Genomic DNA, 15,354 nt, shown 5'->3' with positions numbered 1-15,354 from the left:
TACACAAGTCAATAGAATTTTGCTTAGTTACACAAAATCACAAGGCTTGTGCGTATTCTATAATATTAAATGAACAATAATCAGGAAAGTGTCTGGTTTCACAGGATATTACGGTGAAATTTGTCTTTCTGGTTTATGGAACATTTATCCTGTACCTTAATGGAATGAACAAAGGAAACAATGTTAAATTCCTGTATGAAAAAGCTCCAATCCACTTTTGTAGTTATCTCATTAACACAGCACACTAGGGAACAGGAAAAACATAAAGGAGTATGTAGCCAAGGAAATAGCTATTGTAAAAGTATATATCAATTCCACTATGTATTATATACTGTATTTATTTTTTTTTCCCAATAAATGTTTATTGTTTTATAACAGAATAACAGAAGATGGGAGACAACAAACACCATTCGATTTAGAGTTACAGGGAAGCACAAACCCATGGTTACGAGCGATGATAGATAAACCCAGTTACTACGGCCATTATTTTAAACTCGATATCTAAATAGATGTAACAAATGCCCAATCAAATCAGACATTGCTGGTATTAAGCTGTCTAAAACAAAGCGTTTCACAACATGTGAATATACAAAGAGAAAAGGAGACAGAAAAAAAAAGCAGAATAGAAGAAAGAGAGAATCAGGGGAGGGGAGGGGAAGGGCAATGTGTACCTATCAATGTCCGCTCGGACCTAAGAACGAAAGTGTCATCTCCTAGCTCTAGTTAAGAGTAAGGCAGTTTAAAAATCGGAAATAAGAAATAAAGGTCCCTGTGAAGAGCTCGGGGTCAAGTTACGAGTGTTGGGAATGCTTGTGAGGACTTGAATTCCAACCAAGGGGACCAAATGGACGTGAATCTCCTCAATTCCTCCATAGACATATACCAGTCTATTCTGGTGACCCAGTCCCTCACAGTGGGCGGTTCAGTGGATCGCCAGCGAACCGGAATAACCGCTTTTGCGGCGCTTTTAAGAAACTTTAGTAAAGAGTTTTTGTAAACCGATAGGGGCCACGTTATGAAATTGAGAAGCCAGAAAGCAGGCTCAGAGGGAACCTCCGAACCAACAATCAATTTCGAGATTGCGATAACTTTGTCCCAGAAGGGACGAAGTGTACTACAGTCCCACCAGATGTGCATCGGGGATCCCGTATCATTGTTACATCTCCAGCATGTATCTGGTACTTCAGGGAACATTTTAGCCAATGTTAGGGGGCACCTGTACCACCGGGATAAGACTTTGAATTGCGTTTCGAGGACTAAATAACTAGATGAACTTGCAAAGGTGGTTTGGAAGCTCTTTACCCAGTCCTCCTCTGACAACTCAATCTGTAAGTCATGGCTCCAGTCTCTGATATACTTAGGGAGATCAGGGAATTTATTCACGACCAAAAAACTATAACATTTAGATAGAAAGTGCAACGGGCGAGATGGGTCTGAGCACATAGTCTCAAAAATCATCAAGGGTCTGGTCAGGTTTGGGCGGACCTTACTCCCTAGGGTGAAGTGTTTCAGCTGGAGGTATTTTCAAATCTCCGACGGAGGGAGATTCCACTTCGCCTGCAATGAAGGGAAAGGAATCATCTCTCCACGCTCCACCAGCTGGCCAACACGCACCGCCCCGCCTAATTTCCAGGAGTCAAACCCCCGGCCCGAGATTGCCGGCGGGAAATCTGGGTTGTAAAGCAATGGAGTCAGGGGAGAGAATTTGGAGGAAATGTACGGGTTAACTCTAAGTCTGTTCCAACGTGAGAGTGTAGGGCCAATGGTGGGATGGTGAATGATTGGTACCTTCGAGAGCCACGGGTAGTAAGCAATGGGAGCAGGTAACGCTGCCTCTTCGATATGCACCCATTGTTTTGTGTCCTGAGGGCGGGACCATTCCATAATCCTATGGAGAACAATGGCATCATAATACAAAGTGAAATGTGGTAGTTGAAGTCCACCCACATGTGTACGGCGGAAAAGTATGGCATGTTGGAAACGAGGTTTCTTGTTCCCCCAAACAAATTCCCTAACCAAATTGTGTAGGTCTCTGAACCAAGTTTTAGGAATGAAGACCGGGAGTGCCTGGAGGAGATAAAGGACTCTGGGCAAAACGTTCATTTTAATCACACTAAGTCTCCCCAGCCAGGACAGTCTCCTGTTACCCCAGTCCCGAAACACGGAGCGAAGTGTGGCTAGTAGTTTTTTAAAATTGTCATCAAAAAGGCGTGATAGGTCCTAATTTATTATGACCCCAAGATATTTAAAGCTAGAGGGATGCCAATGAAAATGGAAAGAATGTTTAAGACCATCTACGGCTGGTGAGGGTACTGATACAGTCACCGCCACTGACTTTGAGAGGTTAATTTTAAGGTTCGACAGGGAGCCATATCTATCCAATTCGGACATCAAGTTGGGCACGGATACCACCGGGTTGGACATGATAGCTAACAGATCATCCGCAAACAGCGCCAGTTTATATTCTCTGCCCCCCACCATGAGTCCCGTAATGTTCGGATTCAACCGAATGGATCCCGCCAGAGCCTCCATACAAAGAATAAAGATGAGGGGCGAAAGGGGGCACCCTTGTCTTGTACCGTTCCTAATCAAGACTGGGCGGGACAAGTCTCCATTAATTTTGATCCTTGCAGTCGGCAAGTTATATAACGCCAGAATACGGCTCAGGCTGACGGGACCCAACCCCAAGTGTCGCAGGACCCCCTCCATAAATATCCAGGTTACCCTGTCGAAAGTCTTCTCGGCGTCAGTTGAAAGCACCACCATCGGGTTATGGCTATGCGAGGCTAAATGTATCAGGTCGACAATTTTCGTTGTGTTGTCTCGAGCTTCCCTCCCAGGTATGAAACCTACTTGGTCTGAGTGTATAATATTGGGGAGCAGTCGCTTCAATCTGTTTGCTATAAGCTTAGCAAACAGTTTGATGTCAGTATTAAGGAGTGATATTGGGCGGTAACTGGCACACTGGGCCGCGTCTTTCCCTGCTTTCGGTATTACTGTGATGAAGGCCTCTAGTGATTGAGGGGAAAAACCACGACTATCAGAGACCTCGTTAAACGCCATTAGCATCTTAGGTAAAAGGGAATCCTTAAACAGTTTATAGTAAGAGATGGTATATCCATCAGGACCCAGACTCTTACCAGAAGGAGTCTCCTTGAGAGCCTGTTCCAGTTCTGGGAGAGAGAACGGGGAGTCTAGCCATGCGCTATCGTCTTCCGATATTCTTGGGAGCCCCGCATCACAGAGGTACCCCTCCACCAAATCCCGAGTAATCAACAAAGACCCAGGGGGTCTAGATTCATGGAGGTTATATAAGTTAGTATAATAGGAGTGGAATGCATCAGCAATATCTTTTGTGAGGATGCGACGGGTCCCCGTTGCATCCTGTATCGACTGGATGAATAGAGTGGCCCTCTGTGCGCAGAGCGCCCTAGCCAGAAGCTTCCCCGGTTTATTGCCCCATTGAACAAAGCGATTTTTACATAGCTTATAATCCCTCTTGATATCCTCAAACAATAAAGCATTGAGAGCTGCTCTCATCTCGTTCAGTGCGGTCAGCACCGATGGAGACGGGCCTGCCTTATGTATTGTCTCCAAGTCCCTCAACCGCTGAAGTAAAGCAGTTTTTTTCCCCAAGCTTTTCTTTTTTCAGCATTGAGCCTAGCTGTATAAGCTTCCCCCGCAGGATACACTTGTGCGCCTCCCACACCGTGACCCGGGAAACGTCTGGTGTCTCATTTGTTTTAAAGTAATCCTCTATTGTGTCAAGCAGCTGGGGTTGAAACCGCGTGTCCGTTAGAATATGGTCGTTCAACCGCCAAGTACACTGTTTGGAGTGCGGATAGGATGTCTCCAGGGTCAGGGAGACGGGAGCATGGTCTGACCAAGTGATTAAACCTATATCAGTATCCCTTACTAAATGCAGAAATCTATGGGGCAAGAGGAGATAGTCGAGCCTAGAGTAAGTGTCGTGTGGCCTGGAATAGAATGTGTAGTCCCTATCCCCGGAATGTTGGAACCTCCACGTGTCAATCAGCTGGTGGTCATGGAGAAAACGTAGCACTCTACGATGTGAGGCTAGGGATGGTCTAGCCGGTGATCCGGAGATGTCCACCTCCGGCTGGAGAGACCAATTGAGGTCGCCTCCAAGAACTCAATCAAAGGTGCAACCCGATTCAGAGCTGTCACTAGAAAACTCGGCTGTGATTGATTGGGGCCATATGTTTATAAATGTATACCACTGGTCAAACAATTTACACTTTACCAGGAGTGTTCTGCCCTCCTCTAAATACATAGATGTTAATTCTTGAAAGGGTAGGCGTTTGGAGAGCAATATAGCAACACCCAAATATTTACCCTTGCTGTTGTTGTTGTAAAAGGAATGTGGGTAATTACGGTCTTTAAGAACCGGGGCTACGTCCAATTTAAAGTGCGTTTCCTGTAAGAAGGCAACGTCAGCCCTGAAGGCAAAAAGGTCACGAAGCACCCTTGAGCGCTTCTCTGGGATATTCAGACCCTTCATGTTGAGGGAGAAAATTTTTATAGCTGTCGTTTTAAGGTCAGCCGCCATAGTCTAGAGAGCAGAGAGCAATACGGAGTCCGGCAAGGAAGGCAGAACAATTTCCGAAGCTAAGGGCCACACATTGGGGGAGGGAGGGGAAAGACAAGAAAGAGAGAAACTGAATCAAACAGTACATTAGAAGATTGCACAAAGAACCTAATGCAGTAACAAAAAAAAGAAAACATTCTATAGACAATTCGAACTATGATTATAGAAATAGAAAACACTACCGCCACTTGGGAGCCCGGACGCGACTATCGCGTCGGAGACCAAGAATACTCGGGCGGTGCGGGGGCGAACCGGGGGTCGGTGCCGATCCCAGCCCCAACAGGGACTTTAATATAACAGTCAGAAATGATATTAAGAGTTCAAGCACACAGCAATGTAGCATTTCAAGAACAATATATAATACGCAGCAACATCCTTCACCTCAAGCAAGTCGAGTGAACACTCGCCAAATCCAGTACGATTTCCATGCCGCGAGCACAACCCCAACAAGGGAGTACGCACGTCGCCGCAAGGAAATCCCTCGACTCGGCAGGTTACCTTTTAAACATGAACAAGAGACAGTCGAATATACACAAACAAATGTTCTAAATCAGAAGAGTATCCTCATTTCATCACAGACTGCGTGAGGGAGCGCCGTTCCCTGGGGGGGGGGGGGGGGTTTGGGTTATGGTGGACGAGGTGCCAGTCGCCATCAGGGTGAGAAAGTTCCGGTGGAACACTGCGGGCCAGGGGCTCCTGCCAATCCCGGAGAGCGACCAGAGGCACTCCAAGCTCTCGACAGAAAGAGGGTAAATCGGAGGGATCTGTAAGGGAGTACTGCTTCCCATTATGCGTGACCTGCAGACCAAAAGGAAACTCCATCTATATTTAATTCCTGATTCCGGAGCTCTGCCGTGAGTGGGTGTAGAGCCCTGCGCTTTTGAAGGGTCAACCACGATAGGTTCTGGAAGATCTGGATTCTATGAGATGCAGTCTCTATCACGTCCATGCGACGAGTTTTACGAAGGATTTCCTCCTTTTCTGTATAGTAGTGTAGGCGACAGATTATGTCGCGAGGGTGATCAGATGGTGCGCCTCTGGGTCTCAGGGCTCGATGGGCCCCATCAAACTCAATCGTAGAAGCAGAATCCCTGCCCAAGAGTTCATCAAAAACAGTCGTGAAAAAGTCGATAAGGCAGTTGGGTGAGACGTCCTCCGAGACCCCCAGAACCCTCAAATTGTTTCTCCTTCCACGGTTATCTAAATCTTCTACACGGTCTTGAAGCTGCTGGAGGTTAGACGCCTGTTTGATAACCGTGGCTCTAAGGGCATTGTGAGCCGCTGCCATGTCCGAAGAGAATCCTTCCAGCGAGGTCAGGCGGAATCCAATGTGCGATATCTCCGACTGAACAGCGGCAATTTCCGAGCGGACTGTTTCTCTGACCCTACCCTCCAAATGCTCAAAGTCCTGTTTTGTTGGCAGGGCCTGAAGAAGGTTCAGAATCTGAGAGAGGCTTCCCGGATCTGTCGCAGTGTGTTGGTCTGCCCCGAGGGCACCCGCTTGAGAAGCAGAGTCCGAGACTGGCGAGAGTCGTGGGGTCGAAGGCGAAGAAATATCTCCCGCGGGGGCGGAGCCCTGTGGAAGGAGAAATTGCCTCATGTCAGCAGAAGGCGGAGTATCCATTGCACGTAGCGGAGTGACCTTTTGCGACTTCCTCCCTCTCCCTTGAGATCCTCTTTTACCTCTCACCATGAGGTGCCCAAGTTATATCAGTGAAGCTTCCAGACTAGTGATGTGTGATTAGAGCAGCATCCCTTCAGGGCAAGCACCGGCACATAGCCTCCAGAATCGATGTGGCTAGCCGGACATCAGTGAGGGATTAAACTTGCAAAGAAGAAACAGTAGGCACAGTAAGCCCGTATGGCCCCGGAGGGGCGGCCCAACATCATATATTTGCAGATAGCAGGTAAATTAGAAAAAATCCCTCCTTTGCTGTTACACAGATATTGCAGTAGAAACAGAAGATGGAGGCTGGGCGCAGAGCAAATGATGACCGCAGCTCTCCGCTCCCAGACAGCAGGCAGTCCGCTAGGCCCACAATGCAGTGAGCCCCTATGTGATACTGGTGTGTCTGTGCGCTGCTCCGGGGTCACAGGGGGTGAGCAGCTGCCGACCAACAGAGTCAGGGCACCTAATAGTGGAAAGGACTGTAGTGATGCAGGGCATGTAAGGCGCCAACCCCAAGATGGCCACAGGACTTCTATAATACCAGCTTCCACGGGGGTGTTTCAGCGGTCAGCCACCAGCAAGAGGGGGGAGGCCTCCCAATGGGGGAGTAAGGGATAAGAGCCTGGTCAGGTGAGCTCTGTGGGTCCGCGCTACGGGCCGTGGAAGACTCGGGGGCCGAGCGGTGCCAACTGCAAGATGGGCGCCGCCGGCCAGTCACACGCGGCCCGGCCGTTACCTGAGGTGGAGTACCCGGCCGTCGGTCGCCCGCAGGGGATGCCGTTCCAGAGGTGGGAAGCTGCGCACAGGCGGGAGAGAGTGTCCGCCCCGCCAGCAGCGCAGACAAGCCTCCGCAGCAGCCTCCGTCCGTCGTCAAGGCCCTGGCCACCGCAGTGAAGGTGAGCGGGCCGTTGCGCGTGCGGGCGTCTCTGCCGAGAGCACGGGGGTCCCAGCGACAGGCAGTGGGTCAGGCAGTACCGATGTCCACTCCAGGGATGTCACCGCAGCAGGCGTCCGCTGAATTCGGGTCTCCTGGTTCGCCCCCCCGGGCAGGCCGGAAAATCGAGGTCCCGGCTGCAGAGTGGAGGTAGGCCGCAACCTGCAGGAGTGTTCTGCAACACTCCCCTGCTCCGCAGCACAAACCTGTCCACCGCAAGTGATGAGCAAGGGTAGAAGGGACGTGGATGAGGCAAAGGGGCAGATAGGGAGAGTATTTTAATAGGGAAGGATCCGGGAGCTCAGGGAATCTGCAGCCTCTCTCCTCAGCCGTCAGGCCACACACCCCTATATACTGTATTTATAATTCTGTCTTTCCTAAGTGAAAGTAAATTGGATAAACATAGAAGTATTGCTCTAGATAAAACAAGCAAATTCCGGCCACAGTGTGAGTGTCCTTAATGACCGTCAATAGGGATAAAATAGAATCAATTTCCAAACAGCACATGCAAAGGTTTGTAACTAGACTAAAAAAAAAAAAAACCTTATAAAAATAGTATCCAAATTCATTGATTTATACAGCTCCTTAGCACATAGAGAAAGACCACTTTTACTTGATGCATGACAATGTGTTGAAACAAAAATTGATTGGAAATTGCTCCAATGTTCTCTCTATTGACTGTCATTAAGGACACTCATACTGTGGCAGGAATTTGCTTGATTTATCTAGATCAATTCTGCTATGTTGATCCAATTTGCTTTCTCTTAGGAAAAATAGAATTATAAAGACATAATAAATAGTGGAAGTAATATATACTTCACAATGGGATGCGGTCAGGAGCCGATGCTCTAAATCCCGGCACCGGAATCCCGACACGTGATTCCAACATCACTTGGAATGCCAACGCTGGGAAGTTAGGGTTAGGCTCCAGGGAAAAGAGGGTTAGGGTTAGGCTGTGGGAAGGTTAGGGTTGAGGGGGAGGGTAGGCATACTTACCCAAATGCCGGTATACCTTATCATACCCCTTCCCTTTACAATAGCTATTCTCTTGGCAAGTAATTTATTTCCTTGTCCCTTGTGTGAATGAGAGATAATTACTATATGCATACTTACTTTAACTGTGAAAGTGGATTGGAACTTTTCAATACAAGCTTATAACATTATTTTCCATTATACATGACATTAATGTACAGGATAAATGTACAAAAACATTTACCATAAACTAGAAATACATATTTCACCATAATATTCTGTGTAACCAGATACTATTTCCAGATTGTTTATTTAATATTCCAGAATACACACAAGACTTGTTATTTTATTAATAAACAAAATACTATTGACTGCTGTGCAATTTGACATACGTTAGTAGCCATTATATTTCTCATACAACCTCTATCGATACAAAATGTACTTTTTCACCTCTATTTTACTATATAAGAATACAGGTTAAATTTTAACTTCAGGCATCTTGCATTATGTGTGCCCCTAACAAAGTCCTCTATTCTGTACCACTCTAGTACTCTATCTAGGGAGCACCATCAACACCAATATTTGACAATAACTATATTATTGGTTAATTATTCATATTTAGTTGGTCACTACTTGTAAATACCTCCCATACTCTATACATGCTTCAGACAGAGAAGAGTACAGCAGGAGTATCCTGTGCGGAATCCACACCACACTTTATTTAGTAATAACAGGCACAGTAGTAAGAGGGCCCTGCTTGCAAGCTTACAGACTACATGAGGTTTGTTTCTTTAAGTTTAGTGAATTAGATACTTAACACACCACTTGCAAGCCTAGCGTCTTCCGTCAGAGACTAATCAATATGAGCAGAGAAGTCAGACAAGTATATACAACCTCAGTGACCTATTTAAGTCAGCTGCTCTGTGCGTCACCCATTTATCTTCTTTACAAATCAATACCCTGATAATTGACCCATAAACTTAGAATATAACACTAGACGTCTTGTCCCATCCAGTCTGTACATTTTCTACCAGCTGTAAAATAAACTTTATAACAAGCAATGCTGAACTTTGAAAAATTGGAAAAAAAATGTTTGTTTCTTAAAGATCACTAAATCTAGACTGTTTGCGAAATGTCCTATTTCATCAGACATCACAGAAATGAAACTGAAAAGGCACGTTTGTCAGGTGACTGCAAGTATGTCTGAAACTGTGGGTCTTTGGGCAGAGAAGATGTAAACTTAAGTCTGCTTATCATAGTGCGCAGTCTTATGCACGGAGTCCAACTGTCGTTGGACTCCGGTGCGGGCTTATAGAAGTGGATACTAAGGTGTGGGCTTATAGAAGTGGATATGTTACCCATAGCAACCAGTCAGATTCTAGCTATTAACTTGTAGAAGCTTAAGGTGCTAGATAAATGATAACTAGAATCTGATTGGTTGCTACGGCTAATACCTCCACTTCCATAAACCCGCACCTTAGTAAATATACACCTGACTCTCTATTCACAGTGATGAGTAAATGCTATGTATAGCTGAAATTGGGACACATGGACTTCCACCATGGTCACAAATACTGGAATATGTCAATGGTGACATCATATGGGACGCAAGGGTGAGTCAGTCAGCACTGATCAAGTGCACTCTGGATCGAACCATAGCTAATATGTCAAATACTAGTTTATTAAATAAATTTAAAAAAATAAATAAAATAAAACCCCTTTTAATAAAAGCGAAAAATATACGTTATGGTAAGAACTTACCGTTGATAACGGTATTTCCTCTAAGTCCACAGGATAGCATTGGGATATGATGACACGACAGCGGATTTGCACCAATCGGTCAAAGCTTTTGGCCTCCCAGCATGCAACGTGCTAGTCCATATATCCCTGCCTCCTGGCTCAGGCAAATCAGTTGTTTTTCCCAAAGCTCAAGGCAGGAGCATCATAGAGAGCCGTAATCAGGCGAGAAGAACACACATGCACACCCTTCAGTACAAGAAGGAAGATGTTAGTGAATTGAAAGGATCCTCAAATCGGGTGCGTCAGGGTGGGATCCTTGTGGATCCTGTGGACTTAGGAGAAATACCGTTATCAACGGTAAGTTCTTACCATATACATATTTCTCCGGCAGGGTCCACAGGTTATCCACAGGATAACATTGGAAAGTCCCAAAGCAATTTAGTGGTGGGGACGCTCCTGGTTGGACAGGAGAATCCTTCGCCCGAATTCAGCGTCCTGAGAGGCAAAGGTATCAAAGGCATTATGTCTAATAAATATATTAATGGAAGACCATGTGGCTGCCTTACATATCTGTTCTGCAGAAGCACCACATTGTGCTGCCCATGATGGACCTACTTTTCGAGTCGAGTGAGCAGAGACATTAGTCGGGAACAGGGAGTTCAGCTTGAGAATATGCTTCTGAAACTGTCATCCAAAGACACCTCGCCAGTGTCTGCTTGTCAGCAGGCCTTCCTCTATTGTGAAATCCGTAGAGAATGAAGAGAGTGTCTGTCTTTCTGATCGCACTGGTACGATCCACGTAGATTCTTAAGGCACGGACTACGTCCAACGATGCATCTCCCGCAGAAAGGTCCGGCCCCTGGAAGGCCGGAACTACAATTTCTTCGTTAAAGTGGAATTTAGACACCACCTTAAGAAGATACCCAGATTTAGTTCTGAGAACCGCTTTATCTGGATAAAAAAACAAAAACAAAAAAAATCAGAAAAGGAGGACGACATAACGCCCTTAAATATGAAACTCTTCTAGCTGAAGCAATAGCCAGCAGAAAGAGAACTTTAGCGGTCAATCATTTAAGATACACTCGTTTAAGTGGTTCAAATGGGACAACTTGAAGAGCCTTTAGGACTAAACTTAAGTCCCAAGGCACTGTAGGAGGAACAAAAGGAGTCTGAATGTGCAGCATTCCCTGGAAAAAAAGTGCGCACATCCTGTAGGTTAGCAATTTTCTTTTGGAATCATACAGTTAATGCTGACACTTGTACTCTCAAGGAAGCCACTAGTAGACCTCTGTCCATTCCTGCCTGAAGGAATGCCAGGATTCTGGAGACCCTGAACGCCCTAGATCAAATTTCCGGTCACAGCACCATTGAATATAGGTTTGCTATATTCGGTGATAAATGCTAGCTGTGGAAGGTTTCCTTGCTCTGAGCACAGTTTGTATAAGCGAGAATCCTCTTGCTTTCAGGATGGAAGTCTCAAGAGCAACGCCATCAAAGACAGTCGATCCAAGTACTTGTGATAGCAAGGACTCTGGGACAGTAGATCCGGACGTTGAGGGAGTAGGAATGGAGCATCCATCGACAACCTCTGCAGATCTGTGTACCAATGTCTTCTGGGGCAAGCCGGAGCTATTAGTATCACAGTGACATTTCCCGGTTTTAACTTTCGCATTACCCTGGGTAACAGGATGATGGGAGGAAACACATAATCTAGATGAAAGTCTCATCTCACTGACAGGGCATCCACAAAGATCGCTCTGGGATCCTTTGTTCTTGACCCGTATGCAGGAACTTTGTTGTTCAGGTGTGACGCCATGAGATCTATTTCCGGTAGCCCCCACTTGTCTACCAGAATTTGGAAGACCTCCAGGTGTAAAGCCTATTGGTTTGCATGAATGGCATGTCGACTGAGAAAATCTGCTTCCCAATTTAGGACTCCCGGAATGAACACTGCAGACAAGGCTGGAAGATGAAGTGCTGCCCACTTTAATATGTGACCTACCTCCTTCATTGCATTCTGGCAGCAAGTTCCTCCCTGATGGTTGAGGTACGCCACTGCCGTTGCATTGTCCGAGCGGATTTGGACTGGTTTACTCTGAAGGATGTCCTTTGCCTGAGTAAGAGCCATGTATATGGCCCGAAGTTCCAATATATTTATTGGCAGGCAACTCTCTTCCTTGGTCCACTGCCCCTAGAAGCAACTCCTTCCTGACACTGCTCTCCAACCCTGAAGACTGGCATCTGTTGTCAGAATTTCCCAATCTGATATCCAAAAGGGTCTCCCCTTTGTCCAGATGGGATGTCTGTAGCCACCATGCTAGTGACCTCCTTACTCCCAGAGGAAGGACCATAGTCTGTATTTTTATTGTCTGATGACAACCATTCCATTTGGAAAGAACCAGACGTTGCAGAGGCCTTGAATGGAAAGGAGCATACTCCACCATGTCGAATGTCGACACCATCAACCCCATCACACGGAGTGCAGCGTGAATGGATACCCTTTGACTGTGCAGCAGCTCCTGAATCCATGACTGAATCTTGGATATTTTGTTCAGAGAAAGAAATACTCTCTGAAGACCTGAATCCAGCACAGCCCCCAAATAAGTCATCCTTTGTGACGGAACCAGGGACGACTTTGCCCAATTTATGAGTCAACCGTGTCTCTGTAAACAAGCTATTGTCCGTTGCAGATGACACTGAAGCAATTCCTGAGACTGTGCCAGGATTAATAAGGCGTTGAGGTATGGAAAAATCCTTATTCCCTGCTGAAGGAGATAAAATGCCATCACCACCATAATTTTGGTGAATACTCTGGGAGCTGTGGCCAGTCCAAAAGGTAGGGCCTGAAACTGAAAATTATGCTGGAGGATAGCAAACCTAAGATAGCACTGATGGGACAGTACTATAGGAACATGTAGGTAAGCATCCTGGATATCCAGAGACCATAAAATCCTCCCGCTCCATGGCCAAAATAATGGAACGAAAAGTCTCCATAATAAACAGAGGCACCCAAATGTACTTGTTCAGTGCTTTGAGATGGAGTATGGGCCGGAATGACCCATTTGGCTTCTGGACTAGAAACAGGTTGGAATAAAAACCTTGTCCTCGTTGTGCAGGAGGACCTGGAATAATCACTCCTGACTGAAGCAACTTCTGAACTGCCTCTTGCAAAGCCCTGGCCTTCGTTTCCACTGAAGTCGGGCTGGTACAAAAAATCCTTTGAGAGTGGGTGTTCCTTGGAGGCAAATGCATAACCGTGATATACCGCTTCTGCACCCAGGCATGGTAGACTGCTGCCAGATATGAGCAAACTGAAGAAGTCGGCCTCCCACCCTGGGGTCCCCCAGGTGGAGGCCTGCACCATCAGGCTGATTGCTTATCTTCGATTTGGAAGCTGGACCTCTGGTAGCCCAATGCTTTTTAGTCTTACCAGACTTGTTGGATTGGGACTGTTTGCCATCACCCTTTCCCTTCGCTTTTCTTTGATTCCGAAAGGGCTGAAAATCAGAAAATCTGGGTTTGATTTTGCATGTGAAAGGAAACGTCACTTTCTTGGAGTCTGCTTCTGATTCCAAAATACGGTTTAATTCTTTACCAAAAAGAATCTCTCTAGTAAAAGGCAAAGATTCCAGAACCTTTTGGGATTCTGAGTCAGCTTTCCATGTACGTAGCCAAACTGCTCTGCGAGCTGCTACTGCTGAAGCTGATGCCTGAGAGGCAATAGTACCCATATCCAAGGCTGCTTCTTCCATAAACGTTGCTGCCTGTTTGATATGTGCAATATGAGATTTTTGATCTCTAGATGCCATTGAAAGATCCCCCTCCAATGCATCAGCCCAGGCTACCACTGCCTTTGCCATCCAGGCTGAAGCCATGGCTGGTCTTATGATTGCCCCAGACATGGAAAAAATGGTTTTAAGAAAACCTTCAATTCTCCTATTCGTGACATCATTGAAGGATGTTGATGACAGAGGTAACGTAGATTTTCTCACCAGTCGAATGACATGCCTATCTACTTTGGGAGCCACCTCCCTTTTTAAACAGTCCCCAGCCGGAAAAGGATAATTGGAAATCCATTTCCTTGAAATTCTAAACTTCTTACTGGGCGTAACCCAAGCCTCTTGCATAATTTCCATCAGCTGTTCTGACCCAGGAAACTCAGTGTTAGCTGCTTTAGGACGTTTAAACACAGGTGCCTTGGATTTGAACATAGGCTCTGCCACCTCCTCTAAGGAAAGAATGGCTTTCATTGCACTAATCAGTCCTTCCTCCTCGGCTCCGTATGCAGACCCGAAGTGTAATGTGTCCTTATTCTCCGACGAGTCTTCATCTGAAACATGTGTAGACTGAGAAGATGTTTCATATCTATGTGATTCACTTACCGCTGGCCTTTCAGCCTGTCTTTGTTGAGAGGTTGTTGCTTCCCCTGCTGAATAAAATAAACAGGTGGAAGTTTGCATGTAAGAGTTAACAGGTGTCGAAGTCGGAAAATAATAAGATTTTACTTACCGATAAATCTATTTCTCATAGTCCGTAGTGGATGCTGGGGACTCCGTCAGGACCATGGGGAATAGCGGCTCCGCAGGAGACAGGGCACAAAAGTAAAAGCTTTAGGATCAGGTGGTGTGCACTGGCTCCTCCCCCTATGACCCTCCTCCAAGCCTCAGTTAGGATACTGTGCCCGGACGAGCGTACACAATAAGGAAGGATTTTGAATCCCGGGTAAGACTCATACCAGCCACACCAATCACACTGTACAACCTGTGATCTGAACCCAGTTAACAGCATGATAACAGCGGAGCCTCTGAAAAGATGGCTCACAACAATAATAACCCGATTTTTGTAACAATAACTATGTACAAGTATTGCAGACAATCCGCACTTGGGATGGGCGCCCAGCATCCACTACGGACTACGAGAAATAGAATTATCGGTAAGTAAAATCTTATTTTCTCTGACGTCCTAGTGGATGCTGGGGACTCCGTCAGGACCATGGGGATTATACCAAAGCTCCCAAACGGGCGGGAGAGTGCGGATGACTCTGCAGCACCGAATGAGAGAACTCCAGGTCCTCTTTAGCCAGGGTATCAAATTTGTAGAATTTTACAAACGTGTTCTCCCCCGACCACGTAGCTGCTCGGCAGAGTTGTAATGCCGAGACCCCTCGGGCAGCCGCCCAGGATGAGCCCACCTTCCTTGTGGAATGGGCCTTGACAGATTTAGGCTGTGGCAGGCCTGCCACAGAATGTGCAAGTTGAAATGTGCTACAAATCCAACGAGCAATCGTCTGCTTAGAAGCAAGAGCACCCAGTTTGTTGGGTGCATACAGGATAACAGCGAGTCAGTTTTCCTGACTCCAGCCGTCCTGGAAACCTATATTTTCAGGGCCCTGACAACATCTAGCAACTTGGAGTCCTCCAAGTCCCTAGT

At 46.3% G+C, this 15,354-nt stretch overlaps 1 protein-coding gene across 3 annotated transcripts in view; it reads right to left on the bottom strand.

The window, feature by feature from the left end:
• Positions 1-15,354, bottom strand: part of GMCL1 (germ cell-less 1, spermatogenesis associated) — a 458,077-nt gene that overhangs the window by 36,916 nt on the left and 405,807 nt on the right. The gene's annotated exons all lie outside the window — the stretch shown is intronic.

Source organism: Pseudophryne corroboree, chromosome 6, assembly GCF_028390025.1.
Source record: "Pseudophryne corroboree isolate aPseCor3 chromosome 6, aPseCor3.hap2, whole genome shotgun sequence".
NCBI lineage: Eukaryota > Metazoa > Chordata > Amphibia > Anura > Myobatrachidae > Pseudophryne > Pseudophryne corroboree.
The sequence above is the reverse complement of the archived record's forward strand: the minus strand, read 5'-3'. Positions and strand labels throughout refer to the sequence as shown.